This window comes from Schistocerca cancellata, chromosome 5, assembly GCF_023864275.1.
Source record: "Schistocerca cancellata isolate TAMUIC-IGC-003103 chromosome 5, iqSchCanc2.1, whole genome shotgun sequence".
In the NCBI taxonomy this organism is placed as follows: Eukaryota; Metazoa; Arthropoda; class Insecta; order Orthoptera; family Acrididae; genus Schistocerca; species Schistocerca cancellata.
In genome coordinates, this window is record NC_064630.1 from 173875017 (window position 1) to 173889847 (window position 14831).

The window sequence follows — 14831 nt, forward strand, 5'->3', positions numbered from 1 at the left end:
AACTGGAAGCATATCGTTCGCTATAGTAAGAGTTTTCCAGCATGCGAACATCATTTCTATCCCACTTTGAGCTATAATGGAATATCATTGATTCACTGGTTGTGATGTCAGCTTGTTGTAACTTGCCAGACAAATATTTTCCACCTCAACAGACATCGAAGTATCCACAATCACCTTAGGGAACTTTTGCATGTTAATAACAGAAACGAAATCATATTATCGAGGACCTGCTTTTCTGTCGTCATCGGAGACTAGGTTCCAAAATAACGCTGCGAATTGCTGTTGCTTTGATCGTTTTTCGATGAATATATCTGCAAAAACTGATAGGAAATTGGGCCCTGTGTCTTACATTAATTAATGTTAATTAAACACCCTCCAAAATAATGAATTGGAATCAAATGACTATTAAATAAAAAAATAATCACAATTAATTCAGTTTATTTTAGTAAAACCTTGGCCCATTTGATTAAAGGGTTTGAGGTAAGATTCTAATAAAGTGAAAAAATCGCAATGGTGAAATTGTGTCATCATTATCGTGACAGTAGTAGAAAACACAGATAGTACTACAAGGGGAACGTGTTGAACATGTAGTTAGAGTTGAAAGCAAGCTGGTAACTGAATCCTAATGCAAGTCTTCAAAGTGAAGCGTAAAGTTATTAGAAATCTATAAAACTGCTAAAATGTCCCTAGGCATCGTCTCGTGTTTGCGGCTCAATCGCACCATAGTAAATTGCAGGTGGAGGCTGAGGTGCCAGACCACTGACCTTCACCAACGGCTAAGTGCAGGTCACCTTGAAATCTCTCAAACTCCCGTGATACAGCTGTTGTGCTGGTCAAGACACTCAAAAGTGAAGCAACGATGGCTCTGTACAAGAAGTAATTTGGTACCGAGTGTTCACCAAAAGGAAAACTCTCATTTCCGCGTTTTCGCTCTTTAGACTATTTGGATTGGATTGGCTACAGATCTTCGAAACTCATTTCCACGTTTTCGCTCTTTATAATATTTGGATTGGATTGGCTACAGATCTTCGAAGCGCCAACTGGTGGAAAAATGTTCCATAGAAAGCGCTGCTCCCCTTCCAGGGGGTTTTCTTTGGGCAGTTAACCAGTAAAGTGCATCCCAACTTTGAACACTGAAAAGGGGCATCGCACTATTTTTCCATTTGTAATCAGTGACGTGGGTCCCCCGTCGGCACAGTCGAGTTTCTCTGTCTAATTTTTAGTTTATTCATATTAACCAATCATGGGAGTTCCCATGTTGCGTAAACATTTGGTTCTTGTGAAGTCAGCGTTCAGTGGACTCACACACCTCCAAACCGTTCCAAAACTAGGGGTCGTCACTCCATTTTGAGGTAGCATCTGCAGCATCCGTAGAGAGAAAAAAAAAGCAGCTTTCTACCCGTTGTGTGTGCAATAATGCCTTTTTCAACTTCGCTATAAACAGCGTTCCTTCTCATTCGACATCTAGGTTGTAAAAACAGTCACTGGTGGCCTGCGAGCCATTGACCTGCGCTTCTCCAGGTACCTCGTCCCAATCAGCTTTCGACGTCCTCTCATGTATATAACGCATCAAAATTTGTCTTGTAAGATGAAGGCTGTTCTCCTGTTCTCCACTTAAGACGTCTTTCGCCAGTGGAAACTGTATATATGCAATGCCACAATAATACTGGCGCTAAGTTACTGCTGCAGAGCTTGGACTGCATGCAGTACCATCTGATACATGCTGAGTTGTATCGTTGACGTAATATTTATAAAACCTGGGACAATGCTAAGAATATAGGAGGCATTCTGTGTCGTACACCTTCGCAAAGAAATGTTTGCCCGTCAATTCCATTTTCTTGGATCTCTGCGTTCTGTGCAATGCCTCACAAGTGTTTCTAATAGCTGTTTCTTTGCTGAAAGCAATAACTTTCAGACTTCCGCCGGTTAATGTACGTAGACGAAGTCGTGTTTTTCTACACATTTTCTGTTGGAGGGTGATTGATTTCCAATGTAAAATATTCAGCACACTTAAAGTAATAACACTGGCGCACTTATGATAACCACTTACTTCCTTGGATGATAACGTCGGATTTCGCATAAAGCTGCACAGTAACTTTTCCTAATTAAGAAATCAGCAAGATGGTGAAATAAATGTATCTACTCCTAGTGTCACTTCTTCGTCCATTAAACATCGAAAACTTGATATTTCACAGTCACTTGCTGTAAGTTGAAGTACACTGACGGAAAAAAATCGCAACACCAAGGAGTTGTGTGAGATAAACTAAAGTTATTAGGTGTGTTTCTACGTCTGAAAAATGGCGTCTATTCAAATTCAGTCGCCTAAGAGTGACGCTACTCGTGCCACTATGAGGATGCAAATCAGCTTTGCTTTAAATACTCGCTGTAACACTCATGAGCGTTAGTTACCTTCGAGATTCGATGTAGTAAGCTGATGTTAGTCAAGAATGCCTTTAAGATGACAAAGATGCCATTATTAACAGCACAGCTAGTTGGAACAAGTTCGTGTAAGAGGGCTGGATGTTCCTGCGATATTGCAGAAAGACTTGGCAGGAATGTAGCCACTGTACATGATTGCTGGCGGCGGTGGTCACAGGAAGGTATGGTCACAAGAAGACCAGGCCCCAGATGCCCACGTGACAGTGCCAAGGGGGAGGACTGTCGTTCACCACACTGCGTCTGCAGCAGCTATTTAAGCAGCAGTTGGAACCACAGTTAAACAACGAACTGTTAGAATTCGGCTACTTCAGGGACAGTTCCCAGCCACACTCACTGTAGTGTGCATCCCAGTGATGCTAAACCATCGCCGTATGCGACTTCAGTGGTGTCATGTGAGAGCCCATTGGAGGTTGGAATGGAGGTCTGTTGTGTTTTCTGGTGATACCAGTTCTGTCCCAGTGCCAGTTATGGTTGTGTGTTGGTTAGGAGCATGCCAGTTGAGGGCCTGCAACCAACCTGTCTGCCTGCTTCACACACTAGACTTACACCTGGAGTAGTTATGGTCTGGGATAGGATTTCCTGTAAAAGCAGGAGGACTCTCATGGTTATCTCACGCATCCTGACTGCAAATTTGTGCGTCAGTCTGGTGATTCGAGTTGCTGTGCTGCTATTCATGAACAGCGTTCCAAGGGGTGTTCTCCAACAGGATAACGCTCTCCCACATGCCGCTGTTGTAATCCAACATGCTCTACAGAGTGTCGACATGATGCATTGACCTGCTCGGCCACCAGATCTGTCTCCAAAAGAGCAGGGGACAACTCAGCGTCATCCGCAACGAGCATTAACCGTTCGCGTACAATTGAACTCCATTCCACAAACTGACATCCGGAACCTGTACAACACAATGCGTGCATTCAACATCGCGGCGATTACACCGATTATTAATTACCAGCAGTTCATATTTGCAGGGGCTTATTTCGCGCTTGCGTTAACCTGTGATCTTGCAGTGAAATATGTTACATAGACAAATGTATTCCCGAAATTTCATTACTCTACATTAATGACTTTTAGGCTTTACAGTTTGTTTCCATCAGTGTATATCCAGCTGATGCACCTTTCAGGGTTATTTGTCAGACTGTGAAAGCGGTGGAATGTTCATCAATGAAAGCATAAGCTCCCCACTGACTTTTATTTGGTCCGTAACTATGTCTAATTTCAAGATACTTCGGTTTCCGTATGTGAAACAGAAAAAAACTGATCGTACAAAATGCTGTAAGTGTACAGTGTGTTGACTGTAAGCTGTGAATGGTCATCAGAGGGAGTTTGCGTGGAGCAGGGATCGCAAGCCCGGGCACCACATTGTCTGCAAGGGGAGAAAGTCGCGCCAGCCTCCCGCAGAGTATGCACATTATCTTGTGGTTCATGCTTCCATGAAAGCAGAAGCCACGCACAGAGGTAAAGATCGCCTAAATGTTGTTCGTAATTGGGACTGAAATTGACATGTGTAATAAAGATCCTAACTGCAGCACTTACATACACTTACCACCACGAAAGGAAACGGTACGAAATAGTGTGTAGTACAACACAGTAGCATAATAGTCAGTGATGACTGTCTCATACAGCAATGTCATCTAGGTAATGGTGGCTGCATCCAGAAACAAATGACTAGCGGCCGAAAGCTCCCGGCGTGTAGCAACTACTGCCGGTTAATGACTGTGTTAACACTCTGTACAAACAGTGGGAAAATAGGTACTCTCCGCTGGTTAAATGTTGTGCTCTTTGGTTTGTTGTAACCCGACGTGGATCGTAAGATATTTACTTTAATCTGTCAGATTCGAGGTAACGTGGGATTTGTTGTCATCCTCTTCGTGCGGAGGTAGATGACGAACGGCGTTCAGGCTGAGATATGTTGTGGTCTGTCTGGTTGAAGACAGTACAAAATGACTGATGTCATGCTAAGGAAATAGACATGGTGTAAAAAGGGAATAAGACTTTTATCACGCTTTTAATGCTATTTCACGCGTTTACATGAACATGCCGAAGAGCACAAACAATTGCTTATCACTTGAGTCCTAAGACCCACTTAAAATATGTGTAAAATACAGACGAGGCTTGTCATCTCACGCCACTGTTAGATGCTGCAACCAAATACCAGAAATAATGACCACACTGGCTTAACAATCTGTTAGGAATAGGGGTGTGAATGCTGTGATGATGATTGTCGATTCGATAAGATGTACCGTGGTCTCGAAACAGTGGCTATCGCATGTAGTGAAAAGGAAGCCGATTTGTTACATAATAAAAATGTAAGCTCTTTTCGTCTGCGATAGATAAAAGCGGTTGTCAGATCACGCTCGGAAGTCGTATACGGTGTGTATATTTGTCATCGTTTCTGCTGTAGTAAACTGAGTTCTTCGACATTGGTGTTGCTAGATGGTTGAAGAATTCCTTGTTCGTAATGGATATGAGGTTATTTGATGTGGTTTCCTGCTGTGGAACAAGAAGACAAGTGACTACTTCAAAGGAAAGTCGCAAGGAGGTCGAACCGAGTGGAATATTTGCGTTATTTGCCCAGTGAGTCATGGCGTCGACCGTGCTAGCCACCCCCCCCCCCTCTCAGTGCTCTCTCTCTCTCTCTCTCTCTCGCTATTGCAATATACATCCATTATTCATTGGAGGGGGAGCCGTAATCAAAACAAATCGCGTGCCCGAAGTGCGCATGCGCGGTGCGGCGCGGCTCTCCTCGTGCCGGTTGTTTCTGTGGAGGGGCCGGGGCAGCGCTAGAGCAGGAGTCGCTTCGCCTTTGAAAGTAACGAGCTCTGCACGCTAGCCCCAGCAGTCTGGCAGAAATAAAGGCAGGGCGTAAAGGCTGCAGAGTGACGGCTGACAGGTGGTAGGCTAAGGTGGCGAGCCTCTCGCATTGGAGCTAGTCATAAGCTAACTCTTAATCAGCCGTCTTTAACAACTGTAGTCTGTACAGTTGTAAACAATGTCGTAGAACACACACAATCATTTCTGCAAAGCAGCTTAGAACAGTAAGAAATGAGTTCCTAACTTAACATTACCTAATTTCTTATGCAATATTTTTGCATTCCTCAAGACACGTGAGTATTCCTGCCATTGCGGAACAAAACAAAATGTGAAACTAGTTTGCGTTCTTTGTGACTACAAGAAAGGTCGAAGGAAGAATGTGATAACAACTGATGTCACAGGATTGTGCTGCACAGGTAATAACGAAGGTTCAAACGTTGACCCCATTCCCACTAACGTATCGGTAGCTCTGGACCGAACTTACCATCCACTTCAACCCGTATCCACGGACTTGCTATTGCTATTGCCAGATGTTTCATTGTACTCCCAGTCGTGCGGAGCGTACTGGAAAACATTCAGTTCTTCATTAGACGGGCAGATATAGTCCTGTGTATACGAGTCCACAGCAGCTGTAATTCTTAACGCAAGTAATTTTCCTATTATGCTGTCCATTTAAATTGAAGTAAATAATTTATTTCGTTATTTAGCGGTTAGCTAATTCGGCCTCTTGGGCATTATGAAGACATCACAAAGTTACATTCCACCCATCAGTGTAGGCACAGCTATCCCTCATGTGTGTGATTTCAGCTTCACTAATGACAAAGCCTGAATAATGGTTGCACTTTCCCCGATTTACGTACAGACTTCGCATCTGGGATAGACTCGCACGCATCTACTATATTTTTTGCTAAACTCCTGTTTGTGTGGAATATAACATGCTGTAAACGTAAGTTTTTATTGTGGTGTGATGTGATAACGCCAAAGGGAACCAAATGAGCTAACTGCTAAATAATTAAAAGAATTGTTCATTTCAAAATAAAATAAGTCTACACAGGAAAATGACTTCAAGAGACTCGCAGGTATCTATACTCTATAGAGACGTAGATTGCTAGTTAGCATTCCATTGCATAGATTTGAAAATTGTTCATTGTACGTACTGGGATGCACAGTACAACAGTAATGTATCGTGTTGGAACTCATATCGTCCAGGTTTCATCCCCATGAATTATGTATCGAGAGCGATGCCTTCAACGCTCACACAAACCACAATAAAATAAACTTGTGTCCAACCGTGGTCTCCCAGGGAACGAGTGACGTATTTGTACTCTTCCCTCAGGATCAACCTCTGACAACACGTGAGGGTTTTGAATTCAGTTTATGCAGCCAAAATAAAATATAAAAATCAGTTCAGAAGAGTCGTTAGGACAGAACGTCGTTAGGACAGAACGCCTTACTAATTCTGGGGAAAGTTGGGTTGTTGACGCTATTGATACCAATCTCTGGCGGACTACTCTTTCGCAACTGAATTACAGACACCGGCATTTTATCGTGTAGCCGTGATAAGTACAGCGACACATCATGGCATGGCCTGAAACGAGGAAAACATCGGGGAAAGAGACCGATCAGCCAGTCAGTCGGAGCTGGAAACAAGACACTATCATCTTGCTTCGGCTTGATCCAGTCGTATGAAGATGGTATCTCTTCTTTCGGACATGTTCGTAATGGATATGTTGCTAGATTAGTATAGTGGGCAGGGGCACTACAAATGTAGTGTGTGGACAGCAAGTTGAAATGTGGGTCTCACTGAGAGCGTGCCAGAGATAAGTCTCTGCAGTCGCACTATCCTGTGTGTCCTCGATGGTCCAGTCGGATAGAGCATCTTTCATGTAAGCAGGAGATCCCGGGCTCGAGTGCCGGTCGGGGCACACATTTTCAGCTGTCCCCGTCGATATTTATGAACGCCTGTAAGCAGCTAATGGTCTGGATTTCACTGTAATTTCATAATCCAGTTGTGTCCAATAGGACTTAAATCAGGTGACCTACGGGTCGGCACAAACCACGTTATATCTGTGAAGCGTTCCTCGAGGCATTCTAGCACAGTTCCGGTAGCATAGAGTGGTACATTGTGTTACTGATGTACAAGTTGCCAGTCGGTGGCTATAGGCGTACAAACTCATTACATCATTGATCAGTAGCTTCCTCAATCGTACTTCGATGAGAGACGATGACAAATCAGGGGCTCCATCTCGTCTCGTGTAAACATCTCCCACACTAGAACACGTGTACTACCTACTGAGCGGTAACCACTTGACGAGAGGGATACATCGCCTGGTATGATGTTCGCCGTACTAGTACCATGCCATCAGCAGGTATGGCGTATAAATGTATGCAGAAAAACCAGTTATTGCATGGTTACATTCACAGCCATTAAATATATGTGAGTTTGCGTGTGAAGGGATTCAAAGTGGACTGACTACATAAAACTAATCGTAGAAACAGCAAATGCTGGATTGAGATTCACTGGAAGAATCTGCAGGAAGTGTAGTCATCTCAAGATGCAGATAGTTTAAAGACCCTCGTTCGATTCATACTTCAGTATCGCTAGTCAGTTTGAGACCCTCACTGTGCAGGATTCATAGAGTAATAGAGAAGATCTGACGAAGAGCAGCACGTTTCGGCACAGGTTCGTTTAACAAAGCGCGAAAGCGTCACCTTCATACAAGTGTCCGACATACCGGAGCAATCCCTGACAAGCTTTTGTAATAGCGCTTTCATTAGTGATTAATTTCCCACGTTGAAACTGGTGCACTTGCTATAACCGGTTAATGTTCACTCGACAAGGCTGCTGCCGAGTATGGTTGATGAGGAAGAGCATCTCTATTCGTTCCATTGCAGCTCTTCCTCCAGTCTACATTATGATCTGTTGGCTGAACGTAAATAAGTAATTTAAAAAATTACTTCTGCCATTGCAGTTTATCGAGCCGTATATATAAAAGTGTACATTGCAGTGCAGTACATTAATTGTCCGATCTCTCTCTCTCTCTCTCTCTCTCTCTCTCTCTCTCTCTCTCTCTGCCCCGCCCCCCTATCCAAGTAGCTGTCTGTGTGTGTGTGTGTGTGTGTGTGTGTGTGTGTGTGAGAGAGAGAGAGAGAGAGAGAGAGAGACTCACCTTCGTCCTGTCTTAATAATCCGGTCCTTCTCCCCAACGCCCTCCTTTTTTTTTCGATTTGTCTGCAGCTGTTCCTCCAGCACTCAAATATTTAAAGCTAATAAAAATGGGAGCACGCTGACGGGCGTGCCAGGACTTTGTATACATGAGTAATAGCAATAACAAATAGGCGTCCGCATAGGCTGTCCGCTGGTGTAGATGGCCGCCGTTCATCATCTGCGCATTGTAGTCGGCGCTGACGCCTTCCCTATCGCGGCGAGCCATAGCTAATCGGTGTTGTGGGGTGCAGAGGACGTAGGGAGACGTGTTAGCGTGAGTACAGCCACAAATTACACCTACTTCCGCATCAATACTGGGGACACAACTTCGCGTAGAACATTGTGAAACTTCGCACACAACGACTCAGAAGATTTTATCTTCAATGGCAATGGCCATGAAAGCTTGCAGACTTACATTGAGAAACTTCTCTGCTCGTTATTTCTTATGTATCCTTACCTTGGATTTAAAAACAATCGTGTTCCAACGTATTGTAGGCTAACGGAGAAACTTGTAATCACTACGCTTTTAGGAGCTCTGTTTCTTAGCTTTTAGTTTTTTTGACTAAGATGATTTCAGACATCAAGTGTCGATTTTCTGTGTTTATTTCACAAGTACATACATAATGACAAAGGTGAAGGGTAGTATCTAGTTTTGCCCTTTCCTTTTCATTCCGAATTGAAGTGGGCGACAGTACTGAATGTCTACTACAGTACATGCTGTTATGACTTTACTACAGTTGTTTCGCTCTCTGGCCGATATCACAGAGTGTTTGACGAATGGAATCGTTCAGTGTTAGGCAACTCATTATTAATAATATCTCCATTAACAACTACATGGTTATAAAACAGCTATATTTTTTCAGGCCAAGTAGTTGGAGCTGACATGATGAGGACCCTGAAAGCTCCGTCAGTACTGAGTAACCAGTTGCATAATTCTTCTGTACTCTCTCTTGTATTTTTGTTTATTTTTCTAGGTTTTTGGTCACATTGATCATGTAGCCATTTGCATATTGCAAGGTGGCTTACTTGGTCAGTATGACCAAATGCTAAAATACAAGACTCGTACAACTGATTGTTGAATATTGTCGTAGTGTTTAGGGTTCTCCAGTTTTCAGCAAGTCAGTGCATTTCGTTCTTCCTTTTCGCAGGTCAGTTTTTGAAGACTTGCCACACGGGATTACGTACTGCACTCTATTAAACAATCTTAGAATCGATCATTTCCTTAAGAGTATTCTCGGTATGACCGTACTGTCATCAGTTGGCAGTTCGGTATAAGGCCGAACATGGTGGGAAAATAGAAGACGCAACCCATCTGTACAGCTGCGTTCACGATTTGTGCAGTGTTGTGTGGTATTACTGTGGATTTTTTTTAAAGCAAAACAATGAAAATTACGTCAGAAGTAGTTGGGAGCTTGAGGGAGAAGCACGTGTTTTTATTTTTTTTTTAAGTAAAAGGAGGTTCGTAGCTCCTAATGGCTTTCTACTACGTTTTCTTTTATGTGAGCCTACGGAATATTTGAAAATATTCGACTTAGCACAGGGAAAGGCTATTGTGCCGGAGAGTTCGTGCCTGCAGCTTTCTTTGCAGCCAGATACGGCGGCTGCGGCCGGGACACAGCCGATCGCCGCTGGCTCAGCCCAAGCTGCAGAGTGGTGCCTGCCGGGGGTCTGCCAATCTAGCCTTTTACTCGCATATCCTCATTCGAGAGCGCTGCACAACAGGCGTGCTAGGAGTGTTAACCGGCTCCTCACTCCGGTTTTTTCTTTCCTTCTCACTGCTGTAGCGCTGTATTATGATCCCCGTCGAAGTACTCCACAGGGATAAACTATGCGTGATTGTTATGATATTTTTTTGAAGGCTTTTAGAATTTGCATCATCATCATCATTCGTACTAAGAATAGGTCGTACTGTCAATAGGCTCGGGAACGGCTCATTTGTTCCGTTCTTTGTCGACTTAATCGATTCTTAGGAGCAGGTACACTTCCCCTTCTGCGATAATCTTGACATTCTATGAGCAAGCCGTTGACACCTTGACGCTGCCATGTTATGATCTACGAGTGACATTTCATAAAGAATGCGCTGGTGGTATTACTGTGGATTTTTTTTAAAGCAAAACAATGAAAATTACGTCAGAAGTAGTTGGGAGCTTGAGGGAGAAGCACGTGTTTTTATTTTTTTTTTCATTGTATACTGTAATATAAAATTGGCGAGGCGTAGGAATGTACCCTGCAGTGGTCTCGTGTATTGTAACTGTTGAAGACGAGAGGTCGTACATAAAGATCGGAACTTTACACGGCAAAAACCCGACAGAAATAGACAGTGCGTTAAGTGAAGTTATGGTGAGGTTACAGTGGACCGTAGTACAGTGTCACGTTGGGTTAATCGTTTTCGTCGTGGTCGTATGAGGATAGACTATAATCCAAGACCCGGAATGCCAGAAACGTCAGAAAATGAACGAAGTGGCAGATGGTCGTGAAGGGGATCACAGTGCGACTCGTTAGGAACTTTTTAAAGCCACAGGAATTCCCCTGACATCAGTATTACGTATTCTGACAAATGATTTTAAGAAAAATTGCAACCTTGCTCAAACAATGATTCGACCGTGAAGGTCAGGAATTCTTGTGTCGAATTGTCCCTATAGGTGAAACGTGGATTTGAAACTTTGAACCGAAGTTGAAATCACAGTCCAATGAGTGAGTGAGGACCTTCAGATTCTCTACGTCCAAAAAAAGCTCAAGCAAATGATGATTTTTGCGTGTGATGACCAAGGAATCATGACAAATAGTCCCATGTGGAACAATTGTCACAACAGTGTATTGTCATAACTTAAAGCAAAACCTGCGCAGAAAAATGCACAAACCTGACCTCAGTTACTCGAGGCTAGGCCACTCATTCTCCATGACAACGCTCACCCTCATATCGGTAACGCTGTAGCACAAAAAGTGCGCGAGTACGGATCGGAAGTGTGCCGCATCGTCCCTACAGCCCGGACATGAGTACACCAGACTTCGACTTGTTCCAGGAACGTCGTTATCTTCCTCTGGGAGAGGTTTCTACCACCGTTTCCCGAGCCATTCGACAGATGAACAGAAATGGTGTCCTGAATGGAATAATAGAGCTTCCGAGACGTTGGTATTCAGTCATAGAGAAGCAGGGCGACTATGCTGAAGGACTGTGAAGAGATATTGAAGAAGGAAAAAAAAGTGTAAGTGAAAAAAAATTAGTGTGCGTTATTTATGAAATGTCGCTCGTTTATTACTTTAAATTCCTGTGCTACACAATTAACACGCTGACAGTGAGAGCCTATTCGCTATTATCTTTCTCCTGCTTCTTATAACGCTAGTAACTTTTGATCTGAACCGATCACCTTATATTCTTGTGAGCATCTTACTTCCAGAAATTGGAATATTACTCTACCGCCTATTTCATTCTGGTACCAGGTACTCATTTCAGTTAATGCGGCTTCCCCCTATTTTGAGTGATTGTGGACCTCGCTGCAAAAATTTCGATTTCCTTTTTCCTCTTAGTCTTCCGGCGTTTCTCCACCATTCCGAAAATTCCCTATCATAAATATTATTTTGAATTCTTTTCCGGCTTTACGCTTCTTACCTTCTTTTTGCACTCTGTTCATCTGTGTGGAATACCTTTTTAGCTAGAACAGTTCTACTTTACCTTTATTTTGGTGCTACAGTAATTCATTAGAAGTTCAAGAGCGTGTATTCATAAATGGTACTGGCGTTGTAGAATGATGTGTGGGAGATGGTCTTTTTGCACTGTCAGGCTTCATTCTGGTATTCCATCGTGCGTTCGACAGTATTTTCATATGGCAAGACCATCTTCCCGTCACCAAAACATTCACTTTGTTGCGTAATGGGTGAACAGTCTTCTGCTCATATTGTGTTAGTGTATGGAAATCCCCATGGGAAACATGGAACCAGCCGAGCACTAGTATAAGCGAAAGCAGACGCTACCAAAAAGACTTTCAATCTACCAGTTCATGTTCCAGAACAGCTGCCACGAATCCAGACCGTGATTTCGATCTGAAACCGGCTGACAACTTGTCTCGCATTAGTCGTTGCTACGTTAGCAGCTCGTGATGTATAACCTACTGTATATAACCTCCTTAAATCTTACTGTCGCTACTGTGTTTAAATCGACTGTCCAGCTAACTATAGCAGTTTGAAACGAGCAGTGAGAGATTAGTCTGCACCCATGCACTGTATCACCATAACACTTCTAAGATCATATTCTCGTAGCGAATTGCTGCGTCGTACTAAAAGAATTATTCTAACGGGCCAACAGTCTGTTGGAGGCTTAACAAATATCGTGTAGGTGCTATGCAACTCCGTAAATGGCAGTAATCCACGTATCACCGACTCGACAGGTGCCTGAAAGTTGTATCGAAACAAATGCTCACAGTTTTATGACATCGGTGCCTCGAGGACTGTTCAGGTTGTGTAAAACCTGAACTGGACGTACGTAAGAGGAGTGTCGCCGGGACATTATTTGAAATTTCTTCGTCGTAAGGAGATCGGTCACTGCTTGCCCTACGGAAGTGAGGTTTCATTGTCATCTGACGTCTTACATGAATCATAACTTCTCTAAATGTGAGGTAATTTCTTGGTCTAAGTTCAAGTGTAGCTGGTCGGTATACAGTGATTGTGATAATACTATGTTTGATATTCTCAGAAGTGAAAATGGAGAGGTGTCGGATCTCGTGAAGGTTCACTTGTAGTGACCCCAACTCAGTCTACTCATGGGCGTGCATCTAATGCAGTGAGAAAATTCTGGATTTTGTTAAGATCGCACTGCGGTGCACAATCCTGTTGAAAGTGTATACGGCGTTCTTGACTATCCTCAGCAATATATGGAGTTAAAAGGAAAAAATTATACCAACGTTTAATATTTCGTTGATTCTCGTCAAAAAGGGCGGTAAATTAAGATCTTGCTCAAGGAAGAGAAAATAGTAAGTTTTATATTCCCATAAATGTGTTTTAAAGATTTCCATGGATGTCCACTGCTTGTCACTTTATCATTGAAGTGAAAAATTGGCTCATTTTTGAAGAGTATTTCAATGGATTCCTTGTCTTAATTCAACCGTTTTCACATGTCGAACGAAGACTCTTTACGGCACACCTTACGTTTGTCTTTTAGTTCTTTCATCATTGTAAATATGTATCGTTTAGATGCCAACTTTTCCTCGGTATATGCTAAACAATCGGACGATGAATGCCCATATCGAGACATGCTCTCGCCCTTGGTCCCTAACTGCTTCCGCGCACGATGCAGTCCACGTATAGTACGTGGCACGAATGTACGGTCCCACAGGTGTCTGAGACTGTTCGTCGCGAAACCCGCCTTAATCGGATATAAACGTTGGTACTATTAGTATGGCTCTTTCATCTCTGTAGTTAAACACCTTTCTTTCTTCTTCTTCTTCTTCTTCTTCTTCTTCTTCTTCTTCTAAGTCCGTAATTAAACAGATCTTTTAAGAAGACAGGCATCCTTTCGTTGGATTTTTACAACTTCAATTGTGACTTATAAGTTCTTAATCTAGTCGTAGAAAGATCTTGTATTTTCCTTTACATACATTCAGTAGCGAGTGAGATCGTAAGAACTGCTTGCTAGTATCTAATCTTATCGCTTTTTGCACAACACACTGTTGCCAGATAGGCTGTATGTGATGATAGGTATTCACATGCCTGAGTCTTCATTGTTCCCCACAGTGTTAAAGGATGAGTGGTAGAAGATTCACGCTTAGAACGCTGCGTTCGAGAGGTGGTAAAACAGATATTCAGTTCGATGAAGATGAAGATGGATGAATTTGGTGACACAAGCACTTGGAAGTCTTGACGGTGCTCTTCTAGCTACCCTTGTTGATGTCTGTAGACTGCCCTAGCTCAGTTGCATGAACTCGTAACAAATTATTGAAGAAGGCATTCCACATAGTTTAATGACCCTAGAGAATGAAACGAAAAGTTGTCCAGGTTATAAAGCCGAAGCAACTGCATTATTTTATTTCAGGACTGGTTGCATGATTTTAGTTCTCAGATGCTTGTGTCTGAACACACATCCTATGAAGCCGAAAAAGTGGTGTAATGAAAAAAAAAGAAATGTTCTCCATTGACAGGTCGTTAGAAACGTGGAACAGACAGTCCGTATAATTCGGGCCTCCATGCGCATCAGAAACTGACAGTGGAGACGAGAAAGCTTGTCCCCAGGTGTTAGGCTTACGTGGGTTTAAATTCTTCCACTCGACCGTATCAGCGGACCTTCACGCACGGTCATAATCGACATTTCCTTCGCGCTTTCCATAGGGATTACTCGTAGTGTTGCCATTTTGTTCCCTGAAGCAACGTTTTGACCAGGAAG

The 14831-nt window shown here is 43.0% G+C and overlaps 1 protein-coding gene across 11 annotated transcripts in view; it reads left to right on the plus strand.

Annotated features, from left to right (window-relative positions):
* Positions 1 to 14831, plus strand: part of LOC126189035 (protein bric-a-brac 1-like) — a 1796149-nt gene that overhangs the window by 99101 nt on the left and 1682217 nt on the right. The window lies entirely within an intron of this gene.